This window comes from Simochromis diagramma, unplaced genomic scaffold, assembly GCF_900408965.1.
Source record: "Simochromis diagramma unplaced genomic scaffold, fSimDia1.1 OVJJ01000602.1, whole genome shotgun sequence".
NCBI lineage: Eukaryota > Metazoa > Chordata > Actinopteri > Cichliformes > Cichlidae > Simochromis > Simochromis diagramma.
The window spans coordinates 1,990,173-2,016,910 of NW_024387040.1; the positions used below are offsets into that span (position 1 = coordinate 1,990,173).

The window sequence follows — 26,738 nt, forward strand, 5'->3', positions numbered from 1 at the left end:
TGTTGGTATATATGTATCAATCTAATAAACTTAAACCTACACCATCCTCCCTGTTCTGCTATTCTAAACAGTACTTAGCTGAAACCCAAAGACTGCTTGGTCGAGTTAACCTCCTGAACTATCTACAACACATGGTGGAAACCTGAAATTAAGACAGAGAAGTGACATGATCATTACAGAATATTTAAAATAATAAATGGCAGATTTAGATATATTTTCATAAACTATTCATTTACCACATCAATAAACAGCACGGCAGGGCAAAAATATTTTTTCTAACATGACAACCTTTAAAAAGTGAAAGGAGACAGAAAGACAGGTGAGAAAGAATAAAACTTAATTGACTTTTTGATGGCATTTTACACAAAGTACTGGTACAGAATCTAGAAAATGTGGGAAAATACTGGCATCATATACAGTACTTACTTCTGAAGAAATTATGATGGGACCCTGAAAATTTTATTTACAATAATGTACAATAAATAAAAATTGTACAATAATGGATTTCTATACATTTTACATCAGATAAAAACTGTGGTTGTAAGATCCAGATAATTATTTATTAAAAGCCAGACAATTTAAATGAGAATAAGAAAGAAAAGTATTTCTTTGTGCCCCCCTTTCCCTGTCAATGCCCTACCTGGCCCCCTGGCAAAACTTTGCTAGACCTGCCCCTGCACAGTTACCAGCTGTCAGCTACATAGAAAAGGATCCTGGTGTAAGTTGTCTCTCAGAAACAGTTCATAGCTTCCCTTCAACTCATTCATGTCACCTAAAAAGGTAAACCTGTTTCTCCATCACCTGTTCAGCTCTGATGATTCAGTAAGGACATCTCCTGGTTTCATCTTCATGTTTCCCTCTCACCAGATAACCAAACCGACATCATGACCAGCAGCTTTTACGGCTGTGGCTCCAGCAAAGATCAGCTGATACTAGAAAGTAATATTAAATACATTCTAACAACAGCTTATCAAGCTTAAACCTGCTGCTGTTGTTTAACGCGACATCCGCTGGTTTCTTCTTTCTGGTGCAAAGTGGGCGATAAACAAGAGAGACGGGACTTGCAACAGAAAAGCCGATCAGCTGATCATTGATCAGTTTCATGATTGAAATAACAAAAGGGGAGAGAATGAGAGAAGAATAAACAGCTGCACAGCATAAAGACACAGAATAACTCCACCTTTGTGTCTTTTTCATTCTAGCTGAAGTACGGGACAAACTGTGTTCCTTTTCACCTCAATACGAAACGCGTAATATTTTCTCTGAATGCGGGACGATTCCGTTTTTTACTGGACGGTTGGCGACTCTACTAACTAACCCTATCAATAAAGTTCACTATCAGTAACATCATAGCACCCGCCCAGCTGTATAGAAACTCCGTCATGCTAGCTAGTACACAGTACGAGTTATTGTAACTGACTGTAAAAAGTCAGCACAACGAAAATAAACTCCACCTAAACTTGGTTTATATCTGACCCAGATAGACTGCAAATCATAACTTCTTACCTGAAATTCAGTTCACCTGACAATCGGACCATAACACCGGTGGCCGCCTCGGGTCTCTCCTCCTCCTGCCTCACCTTTCTGTCATCCACCTGCCAGCGTGTTGCACCTGCTGGCCTCCACCACTCACTAATGTTACTCAATCTGTGGAAGCTCCGCCATAGCCACCACCAAACAATTTAGTTATTTTTACACATCTCCCAGCATCTGGCCAATCCACCACCTTTCAATGTTTATACCGTTACGAAAAAAATAAAGAAAAAAACCCGTCGGCCCATAAAAACAAAAAATCACCAAATGCAAATGCAAATGCCCGGTATGCCCGATGGCCAGTCCAGCTATGGCTACAGTATGTGTGTGCATGTCCTGACACAGTGCGTAACTTGGTCAGTGTGTTCCTCACTGTGGTGCATGTGTGATTGTTTGCTGAAATAAAGGGGAGAGAAAGAAATAAGGAAAGAAATGTAACTGGAGGCCCCCATAGCCTCCGGTATAGCAGGCTGGGTAGGAAAGGGATCGGACTGTGTGTGCCGGTGTGTCTGCATGTTTGGATTCTCTGGGCCGTGCTGTAAAATGGACAAATGTTCATTGTGTTCCCTGGGAGTGCTTGAGTGAATGTTTGTGTGTGTGAGAGAGAGGAAATGGATTTTCAGTGTGCAACTAGATGCATTTGAGAATTCCAAAATTGTGCGCAGGTTTGTTTGGTTTAACTTACATTGTCGGGTGTATATTTGTATCCATATGTAACCGGTGGAGGTGTAATTACGAGTGGGCCTGGTTGTTTGTCTCTCTGTCCCTATCCTGCTGCCTGTCATTTTGTCCAGGGTGTACAGTGCTTCACCTCTCACAAAACTGTCTTTACACTGCATGTTTATGAAATAAGTTAGTGCGTATTTGCTTTTTTTCTGCCTCTAACCCATCTTTTTGTGTGTGTGTATAAGGCAAAGAGTCACTTCAGATAACTACATACTTGTGTCGTTGTGTATACCTGTGCACTTAAAGGCTAAATGGGGATTTTTGCGATTCGTAAGATTGCGTTGTGTGTCTACAAGACAAAAAGAGCCGAGGCTAGATGTGAATGAGGACCATTAGCACTTAGTTAAGGTGCCGTTACAGTGCGAGCTAAGGCAGGGGTCACAGCTTCCTTTTTAAACCTTATACCTTTCATTTACCTGCCCACATCTATATTTTTCTCTCTGTGGCTTTCTTCTCCTTTTTTTTCTCCTTGTCTTGTTCCCCATCTATCTTTGCAGATGTGCTCGTTTCTCTTCTTCCCTCATTTCTCACTTTCAAATGTCAGCCTGTTTTTTTATTTACTCAGGTTGCCTCTCACTTTGACCTGCTTCATTTTTCTTCCTCCTCTTCATGTACATTTCATTTCTCCTTTGGGTTGTCAAGATTATCAGGTCAACATTACACTGACAAAGCAACTAAATTCACTCGACAACTGTAGTAAGCCTCTGTTGGGTGACCATGTCACGGATGCAGTGCCCCAGTCTGTTTTCAGACTAAATTTGGAGCTCTTTGATGCCAAACTCATTTCAGTTTTGCAGGGATAGAATAAGATAATGTGTGGAAAAGAAGAAAAACGGAGTAGCCTGGTCTTGCATGAAATTAGATCATGGAGTTTCCAAAGTTTATTATATTTGACATTTTGTTTTCTTAAAGTATGGAGTAACATACTTCTTTCAGTAATAGTATTTGGTTGGAGGAACTTGGAATGCAGATACACCAAAAAGTATCAGGATAGTTAAAGTATTTGCGAATGATGATGGTTTCCACTGGTATTTAAAGAAATGTTAAACAAATGTTAAAAAAAAAATCTGATTTTGCACAATGGCAAATAATACAAATTAAAATGTACCTTCAGAAATTTCACAATATCTTTCTGATTGGTAACCTAATGTAGGTGGACAGGTTCTCATTGTGAAACTTTGCATGTCTAATTGAAACACAGAATCAGCTATACATGTGGTTACTCACAAAGCAGGTAGTTAGGATGGGTTAATAGGTCTACTAGGACATTCACAGAAAATGGCAAAGAAAAGTGAAGTGAGTCACTAGGAAAGGCTTTTTTGCTTGCACAAGAACAACCACAACTACTCTAACTGTTCAATCAGGAAGAAAACATAATCTTCCAACCTTTGGGGTTGGGTATATCACCAGAAAGTTCAAAACTGAGGACTAACAATTAAACACAAGCTGCTCAAACAGACCCAGGAAGACCCAGAAACAGATTGTCCATCATAATTACAGTATATACACATGTGTAAAATCAAGAAAAAACAGCTACAAAAATACAAAATACAGTAGGATTCATTAAGGTTACAGAAGTGCTCTTGCAGAATCAAAACATAACCTGAAAGAATAAGACAGCTTAAATTAAATTTGCATACAGAGAGAACACAAAGAAGGCAGCCTTTGAAGATGTCTTTTTTTCCCAGATTAATCCAAGTTCAACCTACACAAAGACAGAAAGTTTGTGCTGAGAAAGCCAGGGAATAAAGGCATTGGGGTGTCTATGGTGGTTTCTTCTTACATTGCTATTGCTGTTGTGTTATACCTCCGTACACAATACAATGACTTTGAACTTGTTTTATTTTGAGATCAGTTTTCTATTGATCCATAATATGATAGTAATAGTTGAATGTAGACAGTTGTAAGTGCACATTATTCAAAGCAAAGAAAGTGGTTTATAGATTTATCAGTTTTCTTATTGTTGACATTGTTGTCATGTTAAAGGTAGCAGAGTGTAGTGTGATGCTGGGCCAATTTACATTACACTGACAGAGAAATTCATATCAGCTCCTAAATTATAGATACTAAATGAGCCTTGTTTTCACTATTGGAGCCACTGGATAGTGTAGTGGAAAGACTACACACCTCTGGAGCGGGTATCCCAAGTTTGATTCCCACCTCTTATCCAGTAAATGTCCTATCTAGGGTCCCCCCATGCAAAAAAAAACACCCCTGGAGTGGCACGGCTATGTCTACACCCTGTCTGTGGTTCAGGACACGAGAATTTCACTGCATGTTCATTATATTCAAGATTTGTATTTGAATAGTTTAAATATTGTGGACATTATAACTATCTGTCTGATAAAACCGATAAAAACCCTGAAAACCATACATTTCACACCTGAGCCTCAACTCTCGTGGCCCGGTACCAAACGACTCACGGACCGGTACCGGTCCGAGGCCCGGGGGTTGGGGACCGCTGATGTACAGTAAAAGTGTGTTGCAGGTGTAGACAGCAACTGCACATTTGTCTCGCAAACAGTCCACAGTGTGACTTCATGAACACCATCCACACCTGTTGTCATACTGCTATGAAACAGCAAAAAAGTAAATAATAAAATTTAAATAACATCGAAAGTAGTATATATAGTGTAAAAGTAATATAGAGTCGCATTTGCCCCTCAGCGCTGTCTTTTTACAGCGATCCTTACAGGGGTTGGTGGATTGTTGATCTTGTATAATTGCTTTTTATAGGTGGCAAGGAGCAAGTGTCTGTTGCAGTCCAGAGCATTTCTGACACATTGTTGACATATCTGACTCTAAATGAATGACTGCATACAGAACTATTTACAGACGTATTTTGGTATTTATATGTAACAACTCACTGCACAATAATAATTTAATGCGTACAGTATTTCTAAATGTAAAAGCTCACACAAAAATAAATAAAACTCAACAATGTACTTTTAAAGCACCCGTTTTTGTTGGTTGGTTTCTTCTTTTAAACCATAAGACATTAGTATGTGCATTTTAAGTTCAGGCAGTGGCTCTTACATTTTTTTCCCCATTTCACTGCAGTTTGTGATGACTTACTCCTCCACAACAATGTGAGGCTGCTCAGTAAGGGATGGATCCTGAAGAGATTTCTGGCAGTCAGAAAAGACCTAGAGATGTTTTTGTTAGAATAGAAGAATGGTAAAGCCAGGCTATAGTGGGATTTTGGGGGCTTTCTTGGTAGTCAGAACATCTCAACTGTGTACATTAAATCCCAAGCTCCAATACCGTGGCAACACATTATGTGAATTAATGGCAGCTGTACGCTTCTTCAAAAGGTGGCTGGAGAATTTACAGAGTGACATCACAGACACAGAGACACATCTTCAATTGTCAACTCTTCTGGAGCAGAATAATGATAATCACCGTATAATCATTTTAGACTCCCGAAAAGGTTGGATAAGAAATTTCAGACCTTACTTTGACAGCTCTACTGCATGCAGGCAAGTGCTACTCTGCACTGAATCCCCATTTCTGGGGAAGATTGCTGAGGAGTTTTTATAAGAGAGGGGGAAAGCATCTTTCAATGGGCCATGACTGACCTGAAGGAGAATTTGGCATTAAGTAATGGGACCTTCTGGAAAAGATGGCTCGCAGGAAGGGGCCACATAATTTTGTTTGCCATGTTCAGCTCTAGATATTAGTGTGAGTATGCATAATCTACAGTGACTGTGTTGCCAAACTCATGCCACAGGACATCAATGTATTAGATTTTTGATCAGTGTTGCTGTCTGCCAAGTACAGTTTTTTATTTTATTTTATTGGCACTTCAAGGCTTCAGCAACTGATTGCAGGCAACTTGTCCGGTAATCTGACTGTCCTGATTGTGTTTTATTGAGTGCACATTGCTTAAAAGGTATGTCAGTTGCCTGAATGCTTAAATTTTGTTCACTCCAGACTTGTGACATTAAATCAAAGTCAGAGTCTGAGCTTATAGATGGAAAAACAACTGACGCGCTTTTGGAAACTCACTTGTTCTGGATTGCTCAAGCTTGTGTTTCAGCTCTGTATCAATCAGCTAAAGCTATTTAAAAAGATCAGTTGTCTAAATTGGATTCTAATAGCTTGCATTTGATTAGTCCTTGCCTTTCATTTACTAGCTTAATAAAATGTGGGCCAGTTGCTTGGATTTAATATCTGGACTTGAACTAATACATCATTCACATTCTGCTTGTTAAGTAAGAGTAAACTGCCCAAGTTCTTGAAAGGGTTTAGATTCCTGGGAACAGATTGTGATGGGTAACATACTTTTTTTCTTTGATGGCCCTGCTTGCACACATAGAAACACAAAGACACACACACAACACCGTTTGTTAAAATGCACTCCAGCAGTAGTTGTGGTTAATTCTGACCTTTTTTAAAAAGAGGTCAAATTACTAATTAATATATACAGTGTGAGTTTATTAACAATGTGCTCAATTTAGAGCTGCTGAGAGTGCCACAAAGATAATATTAAAGACAGCAGGCCAGATTGAGTTAGGTCAATCCGTTAGCAGCCCAGTTGATTAATTTGGACTTTCATTAATTCCCCATTAAACTGTTGGTTAATGAATGCTCACCACTGACATTCACAGTAAGCGTTACATTTTTTAATGTGAGCCCAAATGGAAATATTTGGAAATTAGTTTTAATATTATTACTTCATAAACGTTGATCCAGTCTGCTGGCATCTCTGACAGTTGTCTAGAGATGAAATGATGATGCCCAACGTGAGGGGATTACAGCATGACTGATCACAGATCAGTTTCAGCTTTTTAATCTGTGTCTGGGACAAGCAGAGATGCTGACTTAGTAAATTGCAGAAAGAAACACACGTGTGCGTGCGCGAGAGAGAGCAATGGCCAGACAGAAAGCATCAAATCTGATTTATAGATTTATCTGCTCAGCCAGTACCCCACCACGCTCCTCTATTTCAGCAGCTTGGGTGATGGATAGAATATGCCAGCATTCCGGTTACTACTAGTGTCCATCTTTGAGTATGAATGGTTTAGTCAGAGTGGGTATATGTGTGCCTGTCTATGAATGTTTGTTATTAGGAGAATGCACAGTCACACATCCGGGCGTGCACTCATGAACACATAAATACGCTCATGCACTGTGCACCAGCAGCCTCTTTGCTTTTTACTAAGGAGGTAGAAAAGCATGCTATCGATTAACTGTGAGAGCAGAGGAGAGGCGAATGCTCTTTGGCATTCTGCGAAGGACACAGTGCAAAGTGCTGCCCTAAAAGCCCAGTGTGGGGCCTGATTCTTTGACTGCATGGGACGTGAGTATAGTCTGTAGTTGTACAGTCAAGCCTTTAGTTTCACACAATTCAGCCGGTCTCCTTTCACTGCATGTGCACTGAAAATTTCAAATTACAGCCAAACCACAAAGTTGAAACCTTCACATGTAGAGTGCTTTGGAGAAAGCAAAAAAGCTAAAATAATACATAAATAAAGCAATCGTCACGAGTCACACGTGTTGTTGGGATCAAGAAGAAGAACTTTTACTTTCCATGCAGTTCCACTTCTGTGTAGTAAAGATGACATCATCAAAGCAGAAACAGCAATACATTTATTTAAAATGAATAAATAAATCATAGCCTCTCTGCAATTTCTGCACTTTGCAAAGCCATCTGCTGGGCTGGATTGAACGCAGCCATATGTTTGACACCCTTGATTTGGTGTCATGTCGAATGTGAACAGTTCTGTGTTTGAGTAGTTCACCGAGTTTGCACTGAGTCAATTTTCCAGTTTGGTAATACATTTTCTAATACAAATTAACAACAACAAAGAACATGTTTTCTGTATTTAAAAAAAACTGCACTCGCTCTGAAATGTACCCCTGATTGTAGCTTGTCAAGAATTGACTCATGTAGGTAAAAGTAGTAATTTCAAACAATCATTCTTTCCTAACGCTCTTTATATTTAAGTAATGACAGTATCAGCATCACCATTTTAAATTCAGTCTTGACAATTTTTGGGCTTTTAGTTGTCTTTTAAAGACTTTAAAAAGAAAAAGTACCATGCATGAGTTGTCATGCTGTACGACACTCTCGATAAAGGCTTCCATTAAAGTGACAATAGATAACTTTTAAACTTTTGACCCCTCTCAAGTCCTGTAACTCCTTACATTGAGTAAAAACCTGTTCAAAGTTCACTCTTGTTTTTACTTTGACTTGCTATTACTCACCCTCTCTGCCTTCTCTGTCTCCTCTGAGGGCAGAGTTTCCTGAGCTACTCCAGTTCTTCCAGTGCTAGTTCAGCTGATGGAAAAAAGAAAATTGCTATCCTCTCCCGGTTTTTAGACATTGTTTTAGGCATGTTGCAAAGTAAAGTAAGGCTTCTTTACACAACAATTGTCTCACATTTCTCTGTCTGCTGTATTTTGTATAAGGGAAATGGGGAGCATTTAAAGTATTAGAATATCTTGAAAAGGCATTTTTTTCTTTTCAAAAACGTAAACATATTCTTAGTACATGTAAAATGAAATATTTCCAGCCTCTCTTGTGATTATAGCTTACCACATGCAACTTATAAATCTAGTTCATGAATATTATTAGACTACTTGATTTTGTGTTTAAATAAATTACTATTCAAACAGTAACAGTAAATACATGTAAAACTTGGTCTAGATCATTTCATCAAACTACAAATATGGTAATATTGCTGACTTAACAGTTGTCCAGATGATGATAATCAACACCCTCCACAAGGAGGATGCACCACAGAAGGTCTGTGCTGAAAAGGCTGGCTGTTCAGAGAGTGCTATTTTAAAGCACATTAATGGAAAACCGACAAAAAATGTGGTAGAAAAAAAATGACAGCAGCCTCGAGTTTATCGTCAAGAAAAGTTAATTCATGAATTTGGGATATATTGGTATTAATGTCCAATAATATATCAGTACAGGAGCTCAGATTATAAAGAGGGAGATGCAACAGCTTGAAAAGATTAGTCTTTCTGGAGGAAAAAGACTCAGTGATTGCTTTTGGAAATGCTGATTTCATTTTCCAGCAGGACTTAGCCGCTCACAGTGCCAACAGTACTACAAAATGGTTTGCTGACCATGTTATTACTGCGCTTGATTGGCCAGCCAACTGCATTGTCAAGAGGAAGATGAGAAACACTTGACCCAAAAATACAGACGAGCTTAAGGCTGGTATCAAAGCAACCTGGGCTTCAGTGACTCATCAGCAGTGCCACACACTGATCGAGCACAATTCATAGTAAAGGAGCCCCAACCATTTACTGAGTATATAAAAAACATACTTTTCAGAAGGTGTACATTGCTGTGCTGTACATCACTTTTTAATTGACCTCAAAAATATTCTAAAAAATCTGAGATACTGGATTTAAAAAGACTTGAAATATTTCCATTTCAATCCTATTCAGATTTTTTTGAGACTCACAAGTAATTAATTGTCTTATCACCTAATCTCTTTCAGTCCCCTGCTTTATTCAGCAAGTTCAGATAATCACAGATATGTGATTCTGCATTCATACATGCAGAAATGAACAGAAATATATAACAAACCTGAACATACTGCTTTCATCTGACAAATGAAGGTGGGCGTGGGAGAAAGGAATAGAGGACAAGAGCACTGGAAGTGTTGTGTTTACTCAGCAGAGTGTGTTAGCCAGCTAATGGACAGACAGACCACAGACTCTCCCTAAATAGGGAAACCATTAGCAACTTGCACACTTCAAAGGGTGGTAATGGGTGATACTGTGAAAATATCCTAATGCGTGTGTGCATGTGTAAGGAATGGTATTCACATAGTTGCATAGTTGTTGTGTATCTGGGGTTATTTGTGAGGCATGTGAGATTTAGAGTGTTAATCCCCTTACTCCCCCAGAAACACAGGTGAGGGCAGACTGAATTACTGAACAGACTGTCAGTGGATTTTTAAGCCAAAAGGGACAATGTAGCTGTCGCAGCTATGGAGGGTTATTTTAATTTTAAAGAATAAATCTGAATGTAAGCATCAATTCAGTACTGAATTCTCTCTTTTTAAGTTTTCCGGTTTGTAGCTGCTGTTATATAGAGTAGTACATAAAGTATTGTGGGAAATGTAGGAGTTAGTAGTAGAGCTATTAGCTCAAAATCACCTGTATTGACCAATAAACAAAGTGAGGTAGACTTTGGGCTAAAACCAAAGGTCTAAAAATAAGAAGGGAAAAGGCAAAACTGTGTTTAATATTTAAATAAGCACACACACACACACAAGTGAAATCAGTTATATAAAAAATACAGCATCTGCCTCTGGCTGCAGATTTGAAGTCCATGGCATTCAGTTTGTGATACTCTGCAGAAATCAGACAACAATCAGCATCATTGTGATTGGCAAAGTTGTTTCAGAGCAATGAGATATGTAATTTGACTGGCTATGAGTGAAATTATTATTCACCACAAGCTCTGATTCATATTTAACTGTACATTTGCACATTTGTGCATTTTTATAACTAGTGAAAAGCCCGCCTTTTTGCCTGCATCAAACGTGGTACAGTTAGAGTTGAGAATTTGAAAGAAAACAAAATTAATTACTGACAAGTTGGAATTGTTAGAAATGCAATAGGAACACGTAACTTATAAGAAATGACAGAGCGGCAATGACCCCATCTTGTTTGGGTTGCAGCATACATCGTCGTCAGCTATTTACATTGATGTACTCATCTTTTCTGTTATCTTTAAAGATTCCTTTATCTATAAATCAAGTCTAAACAGTTTAATCACTACAAATTATTGCTAAATATTATTTTTAGTACTAACCCCTATGATGATAGCGACTAATGTGAACTACAGTTGACTAATGTACAGTACATCAACAGCAGGGCACTTGCTAATGCAGCTTAGTTTTTCAAATTACTGGTTCACTATTGGTTTACTATAATCTGATTAGTTGATACTAATAGTACTCTTAAAGCTCCTAAGTTACAAAACCAAGAAAAAGACAAGGAAACAAACATGCCTGCATCACTCTCAATTCCTTTGCATTTTTAGTAGCCTACACTCTTCCAGTTTTCACCCATTTGTCCTTGTCCTGTCTTCTTGAAGTATTTCATTTGGGTTTTTCACAAAGCAAACTGTACAGCGTATGACAGATAGTGGTTTATCTATAAAATGTTCCCCTTTAGGATCAACATGTTCTCAATTTTCAATTATCATTAATTAACATTTGGACTCTGGCTTTCTTCATAATGATTTGCCAGTGTAATTACATAATCTAACATATGCCATGTTTTTTCATATTGCTTTCTTCTTCTTCTTCAGCATGATATAATAACATTAGACCAAAACATACTGTGGCCATGAAAATAGTTTGAAGTTCACCCCTGGTAACAAGTAACAATATGCTTTGTGCTTTTGAGCACCAAGAATAATTACCTTGAGCAGCTGCCAAATGATCTGTAATGGTCTGCGCACTCGACACCCCTGCATCTAATCACAAAATTTTGCTCTTCATAACCCAGTAAAATACACCTTGTGCTTTCAGAACATGGTTATCTGCACAGCCATTCAGCCAGACTGCTTATTTAACACAGTGGCAACATTTGCTACAATTGCAGTGCTGACATTTGTTAAAGAATAAATATACAAATAGGGCCTTTGGTGCTCTGGCAAAAATCACACAAAGAAACATGAACCACATGAAATGACCGTCCAGATTGCTAAGTGTTAGAAATGTCACAGTAAGCATAGTCCAGCCATTCAACAGTGTAACAAATCACATTACCATGAAAGTAATTATGTGATTTAATTACACATCGAAAAGGTTAAATTTAACATTTGCTCTTGCGTTGGTGTTTTTCACTGTGCAGAAAAATCCCATTTCACTCAATCGTCACAAACAGTTCCTTGTAATACGGTTTTAATGGGATGTTTTCCAAATACAAATGCAATCTTAAGGTACATGTTTTTGTATTTATTTTATTCTTTAATGAAATGAAAAGGGAGACTTTTACAGACATATATTCATATGTTTACTCTGTTATATTATATGTCATAATTTTATGAATCTTGTGATGATTCAGTTCTTACTTGGGTTTGAGAGTTACAGCTGAGCATATAGTTCAGTTATCCATGACCTGACTGAAAAGGACTAAACTTTCTAAAGTGTAGGTAATGAGCTTTATACATCATATTACCAAAACCACTTGTCTCAGTAATTTAACCTACACTTATCACTGATCTACGGTGGCCCTGAGAGGCCAAACGGACTGCAACTTAAGAAAACACCAGCAATAAGAAAAACACTGCAAAAGCACACAAAACACAACGGAAATAGGAAAAATGAAAACAGAAATAGGAAAAAACAGATTTCCAAAAGCACGAGGGAAGTGTTTCTGGGGAGACAATAACCTGACGGACCAGTTGCAGGAACCAAAATATGCTAAGAATTGCGCTGGGAGACACTTACAAGAAGTGGAGGATCTATCGGTTTTGTGAGGAAAGAAAAGGTGAGAGGTAGGTGTTAACCAAAAATTAGTATAAAAATCCGGCATCAGTAAAATTAATATGAATTAAATCAATCATCCCCTTAGGATATGTCTTCAAATTTCAATTCATAATTAACTTGGACCGCTTTCTCATAATGATTTGCCATGTATTCATATCTTGGTTGCACTGTTGCCGCAAGAAGTCCTGGTTCATTCCAACCAGGCGGGGTCTGGTTAGTTTGCATGTTTTGTCCTGGTTCCCTCCGGGAACTCGCTCCTCCCACCGTCCAAGACATCAGCCTTGTGGGCTAGATTATTGGAATTGTCACTTTGTTTTTCAAATATTTCTGTTGTTTGTCCTGTTAGTGCGACGTGGCGCTTCCAGGGGTACCCGCCTCTCGCCCTATGACAAATCAGTGCCCCGCATGTGAATTGGATGGATGGATGATATTAAATACACTATAGATATTTATTCCTCTGGTCCGCGGGTGTTGTCTCCCAGTAACGTTCCTTTGCTTTGGAAATTTGGTTTTTCCTATTTCGTTGGGTTTGTTGCTTTTTCAGCCTTTTTTTTATTTATTTTATTGCTGGGTTTCTTCGTGAGTCGTTTGCTCTCAGGGCCACCGTACTGATCCCAATAACGAGGGCTTTTTGTTTTGTTTTTTGTACATGAGCACAAACCTTTAAATGAAGGTTTATTGTTTCATTGCTGTTTTAATATTTTTAGTGGTAGGTAAAGATGATTAAAGTACTTTTTCCACTAATAATGAGACCACTATTCCAGTGAAGGTAACTGCAGAGATAACTGCATTGCACCATTTTTTTTTATTGTCATTGTACATGCATTAAAAATTAATACTTTATTGGTATTTTGTTATACGCAGTAGGTTTTTGAAATTCAAAGCATAGTTTTTCCTCTTTTACAAACACATCTTCATACCCAAATGAAAAAAGTGGGTGATTTCTACTGATTCCCAAAGCAATACAAACAGTATGAACATTTGCAGAAACAACATTATTGGTTTAAAATTTACAATAAGAGCAACCCACTTTAAAGTGTGAGCAAATCAAAACTGGGTGAGGTGGTGGCACAGATCAAAACACAAGACTTACAACTAGAAGACTTGGAAGAGATTTGGGTTAAAATAGACCCTTTCACAGTATTTACCACGTCTCCCAGGTGTGGCAGTTCTTTCCCACATCCTAAACTGACTGTTGGTGTGATTGTGAACAAGTATGGGTGACTCTGTATTAGTATTAGCCCTGTAATGAATGTGGTATTAACACCACACTGACACTGTGAACGCGAATGTCAATAGTTTGTTTTCCCAATTAAGAAGACTTGACATTCTTAAAAAAGCATTTTGCATCAGGGTACAAATCTTTTGTCTTCTTCTTTAGCATAAAATACTTAAAATAATCATATATATGTAGATTTTTTATGTAGCATTTCAAACTATAATATATGTTACATGTAATTTAATTTGCCGTTGCATAGTTTGTTTGACTATAATTTCCAAAGCATTGCTCAGTCATTGTATTAGTATGCACTCAAATATCTCAAATGTAAGATGCTACCAAACAACCTGCAGAGAAGTATGATTAATAAGGTAACACTATCAAAGCAGTGACTCATGCCAAACGCATTGCAGCACACAAGCACACACATAAACACACTGTTTTTGTTCAAGTTGTTTAAACGACTACCATTTCAAGTGCAGCATAACAGCAGTAGGTCTCCCTCTCAGCAAAAGAGCGCTCCTCTTACAACCCTGAAAGAATGGCCTGCCAGACAAATCCACTAAAATCCAAGTACCTCTACAGAGTCAACAATGAAATCTTTTTGCTTCTTGTTTTTATGTCACGTAAGTAAAAAAAAATCCTTCACAAAACACACCCTCATGATTCTCCTCAGTATGGGTGGTTCACATTCTTTGGTATCATTCCTTCATTGAGAAAATACTGCCAACGAGTCAAGGAGTCACACAGGCAGAGAATCAATCCTTGGTGAGTTTGTAGATATGGTTCCAGAGGTGGGGTCATAACAACTACACCATCTAATTTCTTTTTTTACTGTTCAAAATTATGTTTTGTTCAGAGCCAAGTATGCCCAGAGCCTTCTCCCCACACCTGTGAGAGCTGTGAACAAAATTTTATGTGGTTGCAAATATTGATGCTGTGAGAATGGGACAGGGTAGATTAAAAAAAACTGCTGCAAACTGCTGTGCTGAAGGAATGGGATAACATGAAGGGATGGTGGAGGTTTTAAAGTCCTCAAGAGCTTTCCCACTCATTATGCAAGATTTTTTTATTGCATGGTTAAGGCATTGTGTTTGGGTTTCTTGGAGGGTGCGTTGTGTTTTGTGGTTTATAAACTAGCTGAAAGACAAGTCAACCAGGTCCATTAACACCAGGCAAGTGGCTGCAGGTAAAACCTTTTCATGAAGGGTGAATGGTGTTGTTCACTTTTCTTGACATTGATTTGTAATACTTTATAAACAGTGTCCATGAAGTCACATGACAGTCTCAAAGGCATTCCAGCTCAGGATGGGGGGATTTTGAAGGCATCTATGTCTCTGCCACCATTACTTTAACCACTATTTTGTTGCCTGGCCTTGTTTTTGAGTCGAAAACCTTCACATTCCTCAGATTTTCTGTGACATTTTCTTCTTTAATCCCTCTTCAAACTTTTCTTTTGTGAAGCAGCCCACTCACTGCTGCTCAGTGCAGCCTCTCTCAGCACATGCATCTCTCTTTTCTGTAATTTCTCCTTGATTTCTCATCTCTATTCATCTTCTTTCAGCCTTCCCTTTTTTGTGTTCTATTCTCTTTTTATACCTGCCAGAGTCACAAGAATAAAAAAACATAAAAAAAAAACAGTCACTTGTGATCTTTCACAAGCGCACACCACAAAACACCCTCCCACAGACAGACTGGAACGGATATTAAAATTTTTAAAAAAAGAAAAAAAAAATCTTCATCTGGACTGGAGACATACTAGAAAATCAGTAATAGCTCGCCACACACATAAAGGACAGTACCTTTCTACCAAATAGTTTATTTTTATGCTTTCAAGCTCTCATGTTTTTTTTTTTTTTTAACCCTTGATAGTATTATAAATGCAGTGCTGTATAGAGACTGAAGCAGCTGATAATAATATAGGTTAAAGTGGAAAAAGAGCAAGACTCGGAGACAGATTGAGAGCAAGAATCTGTCAGAAAGAGAAAGTGACAAAAGAAATATTGCAGAGAGAGGGGACAGATCCTTGCTGAAACAGTGAGGCTGATAGAAAATATAGAGACTATATAATGGCAAATGTGGTTATCTGGTTCTGGGAACGTGTTAACAGTATTAGCTTTCTTTGCTTGATGTTTTCCATGTTAAGTCCCGCTGCACGCCTAAAATTGAATTGCATGGTTAGAGAGCAACATGCTTAGTCCAGTAGATTCATTTTTTGTGGTTCAGTTAAAAATGCTAGAATTTAAAGGAACACATGGGTCTGTTTTTGCAACGCTTTTAAGCACTTTATGTATTTGCGTGTCTTCCCTTTTCATCCTTTGTACACATGTGTGTGGTTTGCACCTTGCAATTAGGCATTTATTTGTTTTTAGGCAACCAACGTAAGTGTTTCGGGTTGTATTCACATGGTGTTGCTTGTTAGAATAAATTGAGGGTGTGACGCTGTCATGCGTGGACGAAATTTTCAGCGGTGTAATCAAGAGTCGATCGATTATATTTAAATAAAGCCTGAGGTTGCTGTGAGCCACGTTCATGCCTGAAAGGCTTGGAAATAATGAAGCATAGAGCAGAAGCAAAAAGGGAGAGAATTTGTGTGCTTTGGAGGCCCTGGTATGACTTTAGTTTCCATGAGCCAAAGGATGAAATGGACAAACCATGTAGTGAGCCAGTCAGCTGAAGCTGCTTAGCTACTGATCCTCCATGATAAGCATTAGTCATTAGCATCTTTGCTATTTTATGATCGCTATAAAGATATTAATGTGCAAAAGGCTCAGCTGATTAGTAAAATGTGAGAGTTAAAAAAAAAAAAATTTAAAAGGAAGCTTGGTATTTAGGTATTCCTTTAATTCCTTTGGGAAGTTAGTATGCTCATGATTGCCCTGGCATCTTCTCAGGGTTCTACATGTTTATTAAAATATAGTCATTGTGCTTTATTCTGTTATTTTTTGGTTTGTTTGTTTGTAGATATAAGGCTTATTCTAATGAGCGCTTGCCTTGTGTTATACAGAATTCCCTTGAGCAACAGTTGAAGTATTATTTCATGGAAAAATATGTATTATAGGATGTAAACAACTAGATCTGACTAGGTTTGTGTTATTGCAAAATCCAAATAAATCTTTTTTTTCTCTTGGATTTGGAGCTACTCTTCATTTCTGCAAACAGAATATGACTACTGCTAATGTTTTGTGTGATTTCTCTCTTTCTGTGATGTATTTGGCAGCTTTATTTATATAACAGCTGGATTCACACCAGATCTAATGGTTTGTTAGCTAGCTTGCCAAATTACTTAATTACTTGCCATTACCAAATGTAATGGCTCAAAGCAAATAGTTGTTTTCACCCAGTACTGGATATGAGCAATGTAAGACAGGCAAAGATGTCACTTTTCACCAGGCATCAAGTTGACAATGAAGCTGACAGCAGGAGAAACCTTTCCTCCCTAAAGGGGACTCCTCCAGCTGAATCCACTAATTCCTGTTGCAAATGGTATGAGTGGAGCCGATAGCTAAATGGTGCTAGTTCAGTTCAGTTCAATCCAGTTTTATTTATACAGCGCCAAATTACAACAACAGTCACCTCGAGGTGCTTTGTATTGTAAGACCGGAGAGAACCCCAACAATCATATGACCCCATATGAACAAGCTTTTTGGCGACAGTGGGAAGGAAAAACTCTCTTTTAACAGGAAGAAACCTCTAGCAGAACCAGGCTCAAGGAGGGGTTGCAATCTGCTGTGGCTGGTTAGGGTTAGGGCAGGATGACAAGGCATAGGACATACTGTGGAATAGAGCCAGCGATGAATAATAAGTAATAATTCAATGCAGAGAGGTGTGTAAACACAGTGTAGCTGAACTGTGGGTGAAGGAATCCTGAATAACAAAACTTAGCTTAATATTCGTTAATTTAGCTAGCAGAGCACAGTGACATGACCAGTGTGGATTTTCCATTGGTGATTATTTGTAATAGTGATTAATGCTGGTTGGTCCCTGTGAATTTGGACCTTGGACAGAATTTCTACTAAAAGCGGTGTCAGTACTGTCTATAACTTGGCTACTTGTTGTTTTATCAAGCCAACTTTGTTGTTGTCATAATTACATTTAAGCTATTTTATAAATTATGTTGGTCTTTCTGTCTCTGAACACCAAATGCTTCTTGGCATGCATACAACAATGCAACAGAGCAGTGCAAGACAGTTACTTATAAGTCAGACCACCAATTTTATCAGTGCTGGATTTAAACACCATGAACCCACCGGAGTGACTGGAGTTCACTTAAGGGATGTAGGTGTCCTTCACTTTTTCCAGGCTAAACAGAAAGCCTTTAGATATTGTGGCAAGATGACCTTGGTTATTTCTACAGTGTAAGTTTTTCTGTTTTTGTTTGTGCTGTCTGAAAAAAAAATGAAATGCAGTGTTTAAATGGATGGATTGGCAGTGACAGTGAAAACACATGATGCTTCCAGCTGGCTCATCACTATACTTTGCGGAGTCCCAGAGCCACTCCCGATGCTAAACAAGCTGGACCAACTAGAACCTGTATAATTTGCAGGATCACTAAATAGTTTCCAAACTCTGTTGTGGTTTCAGAGGGAACGATCCACACCTCAGAGAGGATATAGTCAGCTTCAAAAAGTGTTAGGAGCACTTAAAACACTTCAAAATGCAAAAGTAAACAAATATAATAAAAACAACTAGCATTAATGATGTCTAAGCTATAGTTTCCAGTGGTTTCTCTTATGACTTTGAAAATATCTAACTGCATTATTAAAATATGATGGAAGATAAGCTTTTGTTGGAACATGTGTGTGCAGTCCATCTTGTTTCTTCATCTTCTTTTTTTCCCACTCATAGTCCAACTTTGATGTTATCGTGTTTCCTTGATTTTCAGTATCCCGTGATATCTGTGTGTATAACTTTAATCGACTTTAATCATTTCATTCTTTTTCCAGCCGCTGTTGTGAGAAATGTAAGCCCAAAATCTCCTCACGACTTCAAAGGGTGTCTGTGTCTGTGAACACATAAAGGGCTGTCTAAAACCAGGCTTTATCACTTTCTCTTCATGTCTGTCTGTTCCTCTTCCCCTTGTTCCTTCAGTAGTGGTCATTGTACATCTAAACACACTCTTTGTAAACACACACTCTTTGTGAGTGACCACTTTACCCGACTGCCAAACATTTTTTTAATTGCATTTTCATGCATATCATAGGCTATATAGAAAATAATGCATTAATAATTTTCCTAAATTCTTTGTTCTTTTTTTCATCTGAGTGCTCTGTTTAATCCTGTATGAACCGTTGCCATGGCACTGAGACTGTCAGGCCAAGGTTGATGGGCAGAAAGATACTTGTACGTGTGTGTCTGTGTGGGTATGTGTGAGTGTGTTGCTAAGATGATTGGGCGAGAGCAGAGCCGGGCGAACGTTGATTGAAGTTTGGAATAGCATTAAGGCAAACCTTTCTTTTCTCTGTCTCTGTCTACTTTGCTCTCTTTGGCATTCTGTCACTCATTGGCTGCCTCATCTGTCTCATCACTTAGTTGTAGCCTCTGTATCTTCCTCTCTATTTGCCTGCATTTCTTATTTGATCTCCTGCTTTTCCTTTAGCAGTCTTTTTTGCTTTGCCTGTCTGCTCTATTTCTTAGAATACACATTTCACATGTTTTCCTTCTCATTAAGATATTCATATAAATTCCCAAATAAATGTTACATATATTTATTGGCCAAAAATTAATACATAGCTGGAAATGGATATCATGTTATCAGAAAATAAGATGATATTTATGGCAGTGATCTACTGGATCTGTGGCGTCACATCGGTTTTTCCCTGACCTATATGTGCAACAACAGATTACAGAAGACCTGAAAAGACTGAAGTCTGTATAAAGTGAAAGTAAATGTGTGCTCTGAGTTAATGGCCTCCCACTGCCCACAGTGGTACAGCAGATGTTGGCGGATGAAGTGGGTGACGTCTGGGAAGGGAGATAGTCGGCTCGGCACTCTTCACCAGTAGCAGCAGATTATCTGTGAATTCCGGCTCTCTTCAGTGGAAGTTTTTTTTTTTAAGTTTATGGTGCAAAAATGGTCACTACAGAGGCGGATGGTGGTTATCCTCAGCTCTCCATTAACTTGGTTCTCCACAAAATCAATCCGGCACTCATTCTAAAGGAGGTGACCAAGCCTCTCAGCAAATTATAGCATCCGGGTGAGATGCATTTGCAGGAGAAAGGCATGGGTAGCTAGCAAACTGTAGGTTGTAATACTGAGGATGTAACAGTGGTATGAACCTTGAATTTCACAATCAGCACATTCTTAGCGAGCAGCACAGCTGGAAAATACTGTCTACCCGTGCAGCCTCCTATATCTGTGTGTAAGATGTGTGTATAGGCTTTGAGTATGAGCAATTATTTTCTTCTGCTTCTGACAAATTGAAAGCAAATGCAGAGTTATTGCTAGAAGCCTTTGTGGTTTGTGTCTCCTCTGAATGCTCACCCTGTTATTAGCAACGCCGTTTCTTGTTAGTCACTCCATTTCTTTTGGAGAACTCTGTAACTGAGAAGAAAATGACATTTTTGTTCTTGTTTTTCATTATTCTGATTGCTCTTTAGCCCTCTGCTAAAGAACAATGAGGATGGTGTGGCGCGACTACTGACATCCATGTAATGACCAAGAAAAAGAACCGTAAAGTTCAACCAACTCCTCCCACCCACCCCCTCCCCTGCCAGCTTATTATAATTTCCTTGTATAAATTCCTATATTGAGATTTAAATCACATAATTTTACAGGGTGGTATGCATTCCTGCAAATCAGCTTGGAAGAAAATACCATTTAATCAGTGACCTTCTCTACCTTTCACACCAGGGTTATTCAAGATAAATAATTTCAGTTATCATTTGGGTACATACATACCTTCAACAGAATTAAGCCAATGACGCTCCTAAAAAGCTCAATAGCATATTTAAGCTTTTTATTTTATTACATTCTATCCGTTAACTAATATTTCTAGATAAGCAATAACAGCAACATTTTGCTTTCTATATGCAGTTTTGCAAAGTTCCCTGCAAAAAGTCCCCAGAATGAGCTTGTCGAGGCCGACCATGAGAAAGTTTGAGTTCAGGCTGGACTACAGTAGGTCGGGTGAAGGGAATTGAGTTAATGTTTTCTAAAGGGTCTGTTAATAAGTCGAATTTTGTACAACTGCTGTTTAGCGGTTGGCTATGGTTCAGTTGGCTGTCCAATATGTGCAAGACTGGAGATTTGAATTATCACTGTGGTCAATCAATGCAAATTAAATAGTAGTAATTAAGTCTCACTGTTATAAAAGTGATAATTATGATGATTTTAATGATGGTTAGCAACATGTAATGACAGCTCTGACCTTAAAATGGAAGAACAAAATTGAAAGTGGGGGAAGTACACAAAAGGACAATTTCTGAACTGGCATATACAGTGGGGCAAAAAAGTATTTAGTCAGCCACCGATTGTGCAAGTTCCCCCACCTAAAATGATGACAGAGGTCAGTAATTTGCACCAGAGGTACACTTCAACTGTGAGAGACAGAATGTGAAAAAAAAAATCCATGAATCCACATGGTAGGATTTGTAAAGAATTTATTCGTAAATCAGGGTGGAAAATAAGTATTTGGTCAATAACAAAAATACAACTCAATACTTTGTAACATAACCTTTGTTGGCAATAACAGAGGTCAAACGTTTACTATAGGTCTTTACCAGGTTTGCACACACAGTAGCTGGTATTTTGGCCCATTCCTCCATGCAGATCTTCTCGAGAGCAGTGATGTTTTGGGGCTGTCGCCGAGCAACACGGACTTTCAACTCCCGCCACAGATTTTCTATGGGGTTGAGGTCTGGAGACTGGCTAGGCCACTCCAGGACTTTCAAATGCTTCTTACGGAGCCACTCCTTTGTTGCCCGGGCGGTGTGTTTTGGATCATTGTCATGTTGGAAGACCCAGCCTCGTTTCATCTTCAAAGTTCTCACTGATGGAAGGAGGTTTTGGCTCAAAATCTCACGATACATGGCCCCATTCATTCTGTCCTTAACACGGATCAGTCGTCCTGTCCCCTTGGCAGAAAAACAGCCCCATAGCATGATGTTTCCACCCCCATGCTTCACAGTAGGTATGGTGTTCTTGGGATGCAACTCAGTATTCTTCTTCCTCCAAACACGACGAGTTGAGTTTATACCAAAAAGTTCTACTTTGGTTTCATATGACCACATGACATTCTCCCAATCCTCTGCTGTATCATCCATGTGCTCTCTGGCAAACTTCAGACGGGCCTGGACATGCACTGGCTTCAGCAGCGGAACACGTCTGGCACTGCGGGATTTGATTCCCTGCCGTTGTAGTGTGTTACTGATGGTGACCTTTGTTACTTTGGTCCCAGCTCTCTGCAGGTCATTCACCAGGTCCCCCCGTGTGGTTCTGGGATCTTTGCTCACCGTTCTCATGATCATTTTGACCCCACGGGATGAGATCTTGCGTGGAGCCCCAGATCGAGGGAGATTATCAGTGGTCTTGTATGTCTTCCATTTTCTGATGATTGCTCCCACAGTTGATTTTTTCACACCAAGCTGCTTGCCTATTGTAGATTCACTCTTCCCAGTCTGGTGCAGGTCTACAATACTTTTCCTGGTGTCCTTCGAAAGCTCTTTGGTCTTGGCCATGGCGGCGTTTGGAGTCTGACTGTTTGAGGCTGTGGACAGGTGTCTTTTATACAGATGATGAGTTCAAACAGGTGCCATTCATACAGGTAACGAGTGGAGGACAGAAAAGCTTCTTACAGAAGACGTTACAGGTCTGTGAGAGCCAGAGATTTTCCTTGTTTGAGGTGACCAAATACTTATTTTCCACCCTAATTTACGGATAAATTCTTTACAAATCCTACCATGTGAATTCATGGATTTTTTTTTCACATTCTGTCTCTCACAGTTGAAGTGTACCTCTGGTGCAAATTACTGACCTCTGTCATCATTTTAAGTGGGGGGAATTGCACAATCGGTGGCTGACTAAATACTTTTTTGCCCCACTGTAGTGAATCCAAAGTTCTTCTCCGATTTTATTCTTTTTTAGAAACTTTCATTTTTTTCTCGTCTCACCTCGTGCTCTTTCCATCAAGTCTCTTGCCCTCATTTTGCTCTTGTGTCCTCCCCAGTGTTGTTTCTTGGCCTTACAGCTGATATCCTCCGAGAACACTTCTGCATGTCTCTCCATTTTGCACTCACTCCTCGTGAACTTTGCAGTTGGAGCTTGGCAGCCGAAGAAGGCTAAATGGATGTAAGGGTGAACATTTATGACCCCTGAGAAAAGAGTGCGTATTCGTTGTGTTCCTCTTTTTTTCTGTGAATGCATTTTGCCTAAGCCATCTTTGTTTATTTGTCTGCATATGCGAGTGCGTGTGTGGTTGTGTATTTGCTTGTGTATGTGTGCACTTGTGCACCCCTCTCCATTCTGTGTGAACATCCCTTTGTATCTAATGGACAGGGTGGTGCAGAGTCCAGCTCAGAACCTTTACTGTAGTCACTCCAAGCTAAATGGACTCTTGTTGTTAACAGGTTTCTAGTGTTGTCTGGAGGCTCATGTAACATGGGTCAGAAACAGAGCACACCGCTACTGCTCTTACCTCCTTTTTGTCTCTCTTTCTCAATCTTTCTTCATTTCCCAACTCGGCTGTTCATTTATTTCTCTTTTTCACATAGTCCTGTAATTGTTTTTTCTCCAAAATCATAACTATTACTTTTCTCATAGATAGATAGATAGATAGATAGATAGATAGATAGATAGATAGATGTAGCTAGTGTAGGAGAGTAGCTTTCCTCAGCATGACCTACTGAACAACCGGATTAAGTCCATCATCTGCAGCTTGGTTTTAAGTCCTCTTTGACATACTCGCACACAGACCCACACTCACACATGTGTGCAGACCCAGCTGTCATCCCCCTCCCCCACACAGCATTTGTAGCCCTAATATTAAAATGGATACATAGGGCTAAGCTGTTAAAATCAATATTAATGAGTCAACATTTGTTTTTTGTTTTTTTGTTTTTTTTGTTTTTTTTTATTTTTAATTTAAGAAATATAGTGCTAGTGTGTTAAAAGGTTAATCGGGGGTGAGGCATCATCCTACCCAATGTTTGTCTGCAATGTGGCTGAAAGTACAAGTCAGGCTAAAGTGAAACACACACAGACTCAAAAGCAACTTATGTTAGACAACTTGCATTCTAGTCATTGCACCTTAATTGGGGCATATTTCAATAATTCATCAAGCACAGCATGCAAAGAGAGTTTAATGATGAGATTACTTCTGCATTTTCAAGAAACACACATTTAACTGTCTAATTGTTTTGCTTCTTGGGAATTGCAAAACAGGAAATAATAGTATATATATATTTTTTTAAAATGAGGCTCATTTAAATTAGATTTTGCTTCGATTTCAGCAGTTATCATTATTTTATCAAAATGGAAAAAGAACACAACAACTAGACCTACAACACTACTCTTAATTTCAGTGTATGACCTTGCTAATAAAGAGGAGAAAAACAAAAAAAACCATATTGTTAAAGATTTCATGAGCAATGGGTATCTGGTGTGTATTTATTTCTGCGCCTCATAAAAATCATTTTTGTTATACATTTTTCATAAGTCGCCACTTTAGCTCTGATTTTGCCCTTGGCATAAAATCTGTGGATGAGAACCTTTTTTAAATGAGGCTGACTGTTGTCACTGGGATTCATAATTGTGTGTGGTATCTCAATCACATGAAACTGCTTTGGGGAATTCATTCTCATGTTGCAGTGTATGTCAGCATATATGTAAATTCTGTCAGAAATCACAAAAGTCCCCACCTCTGGTTTTCAGTTTTATTTTGTAGTCACACATGATGGATGTGTATGTGTGTGCCACTGAACATATGTTTGTGTGCATGGTATCTGCATAACAGTCATGTATGCAAAACAGCAGGCATCTGACAGTGGCCTTCTTTTGAATGCTGTTCAGACATTTGTGTGTTTGGCGATGCGGTGAAACCAATCCTAATGTTCCGTATCAAAGGAAAGACTGGCACACATGCTGTTTGCTGTCAAAAAGCAGTGCTGGTGACCGAGACATGCCAACAGGCAGACGAAAGGGAAAAAGCTGAAAAAACCCCACTTTGTTTAATTTTTATGGCCACATTACAAATAGATTAATTTATAGAACAAAAGGTTATAAATGTTTTTGCACACTGTACGTGAAAACGTGTTATATGGACAGTGTAATTCATACTTTTGATGTTTGTTGCAACACCTTCACCACAAGGTGACAGGACTTTTAAAAACTACCTGGCTTGTTCTACTGTGCTGGGAACCTGCGGCACTGTGGGGAAAAGTGGGATCAGTCTTGCATGATCGCCTTTTTGTAAGCAAACACACTCATACACACACGTTTCCATCCAAATAATGTTTGAAAGTCATTCGGTAATGAGGACAAGTGTCCATTATACACAGGTCATATCCTGTACCTCAGAACTGGCAGGGCAAGAGAAAATTGGGATAGAAAGCACTGGATAAAAGAAAGGTTAGTCCAAACTTGTGTAATTGTCTGTGGTAACCACATTCAAACCCAGGTGCTTCCATAGTTTTCACTTACAATGTTAGCAAAAACCCTTTTGTTTAACAGTATAATTGGGCATAAATACAGGAGATTAGTCTAAATAAATGTTTTTACAAATTTTTCCCATTAATATGAGATGACTGCCATGTAAATCGTTGGAAATCTGTAGCATGATCAACATCTGAAGGTTACGTCTTTAAGAAACAGGAAAAAAATCAGTAAAGACACGAGACAGGGCCTGAGATATACATATGGCTGAAGCCTCATCAAAAATGAGCTCAGTGGAAGGCTGGCTGTCAAGAAGTCATTCTTAAGAAAGAGAAACAGGGAGAAAGACATATATATATATATATATATATATATATATATATATACACACACACACAAGAACTGGAGTGAAAATCGGTGGCAACATGTCCCATGGAGTGATTAAGCCAAGTTTGAAATTTTTGGTTGAAATTGTTGTTGATATGTACAGAGGAGGTCAGGAGAGAGGTTATGAAGACAGAAAAGTACAGTCAGATTTTGATAAAACACGCACCACCATCTGGAAAGTGTCTAATTGGCAGCAGCTACATTTTTCTGCATGAAAATGGTCCCAAACAAATTGCCAGTGCAGTAAAAAGCATACTGAGATAAAATAAAAACACACATTAGATCTCTATCAGTCATGGATTGGCTTTTCCAGAGCCCAGATCTCAACAGTGTTGAAGCTGTTTGGGATCATCTTGACAAAAAACTTCACAGAGAGCTTTGGATGCCCTTCAAGAAACCTGGAGAACTATTCCACTAGAAAACTACTTAAAACAATTAAAAGAAAGATTGCCTCAAATAGTTCAGGCTGTCTTAACCCTTTAGAGCCGATCGGAGCGGACACGCTCCATTTTGCGTAACTATTTTTAAATCCCGGTAGCACTGCAACCACGTAAGCTAGCGCAAAAAATTTTTTTGCATATGAAACCGGAGGAGTTGTACTTACATCTTATGCCATCAGCTTGTCCTAGGTCACGGTTTCCTTCCACATAAAGCTTTGCAAAAACTGCATAAAAAGCGCTTGCAGGAACAAAAACATAATATTCCAGAAACACGCTTTGCCGGTCCGATCAGCTGTTCATAATACTTCCTACGTTGGAATAGACGTCAGCGCGAACTTTTGCATTTCCGCCATTACCTGCCCGAAACC

The 26,738-nt window shown here is 38.8% G+C and overlaps 1 protein-coding gene and 1 long non-coding RNA gene across 3 annotated transcripts in view; one reads left to right on the forward strand and one right to left on the reverse strand.

The window, feature by feature from the left end:
• Nucleotides 1-26,738, forward strand: part of cntnap2a (contactin associated protein 2a) — a 371,460-nt gene that overhangs the window by 11,591 nt on the left and 333,131 nt on the right. The window lies entirely within an intron of this gene.
• On the reverse strand, nucleotides 18,207-23,184 carry LOC120741301. Its single transcript, XR_005697594.1, has 3 exons — nucleotides 23,065-23,184; nucleotides 18,938-18,939; nucleotides 18,207-18,221 (listed from the first exon to the last, which is right to left on the reverse strand). It is a non-coding gene; the product is annotated as an uncharacterized LOC120741301 (long non-coding RNA).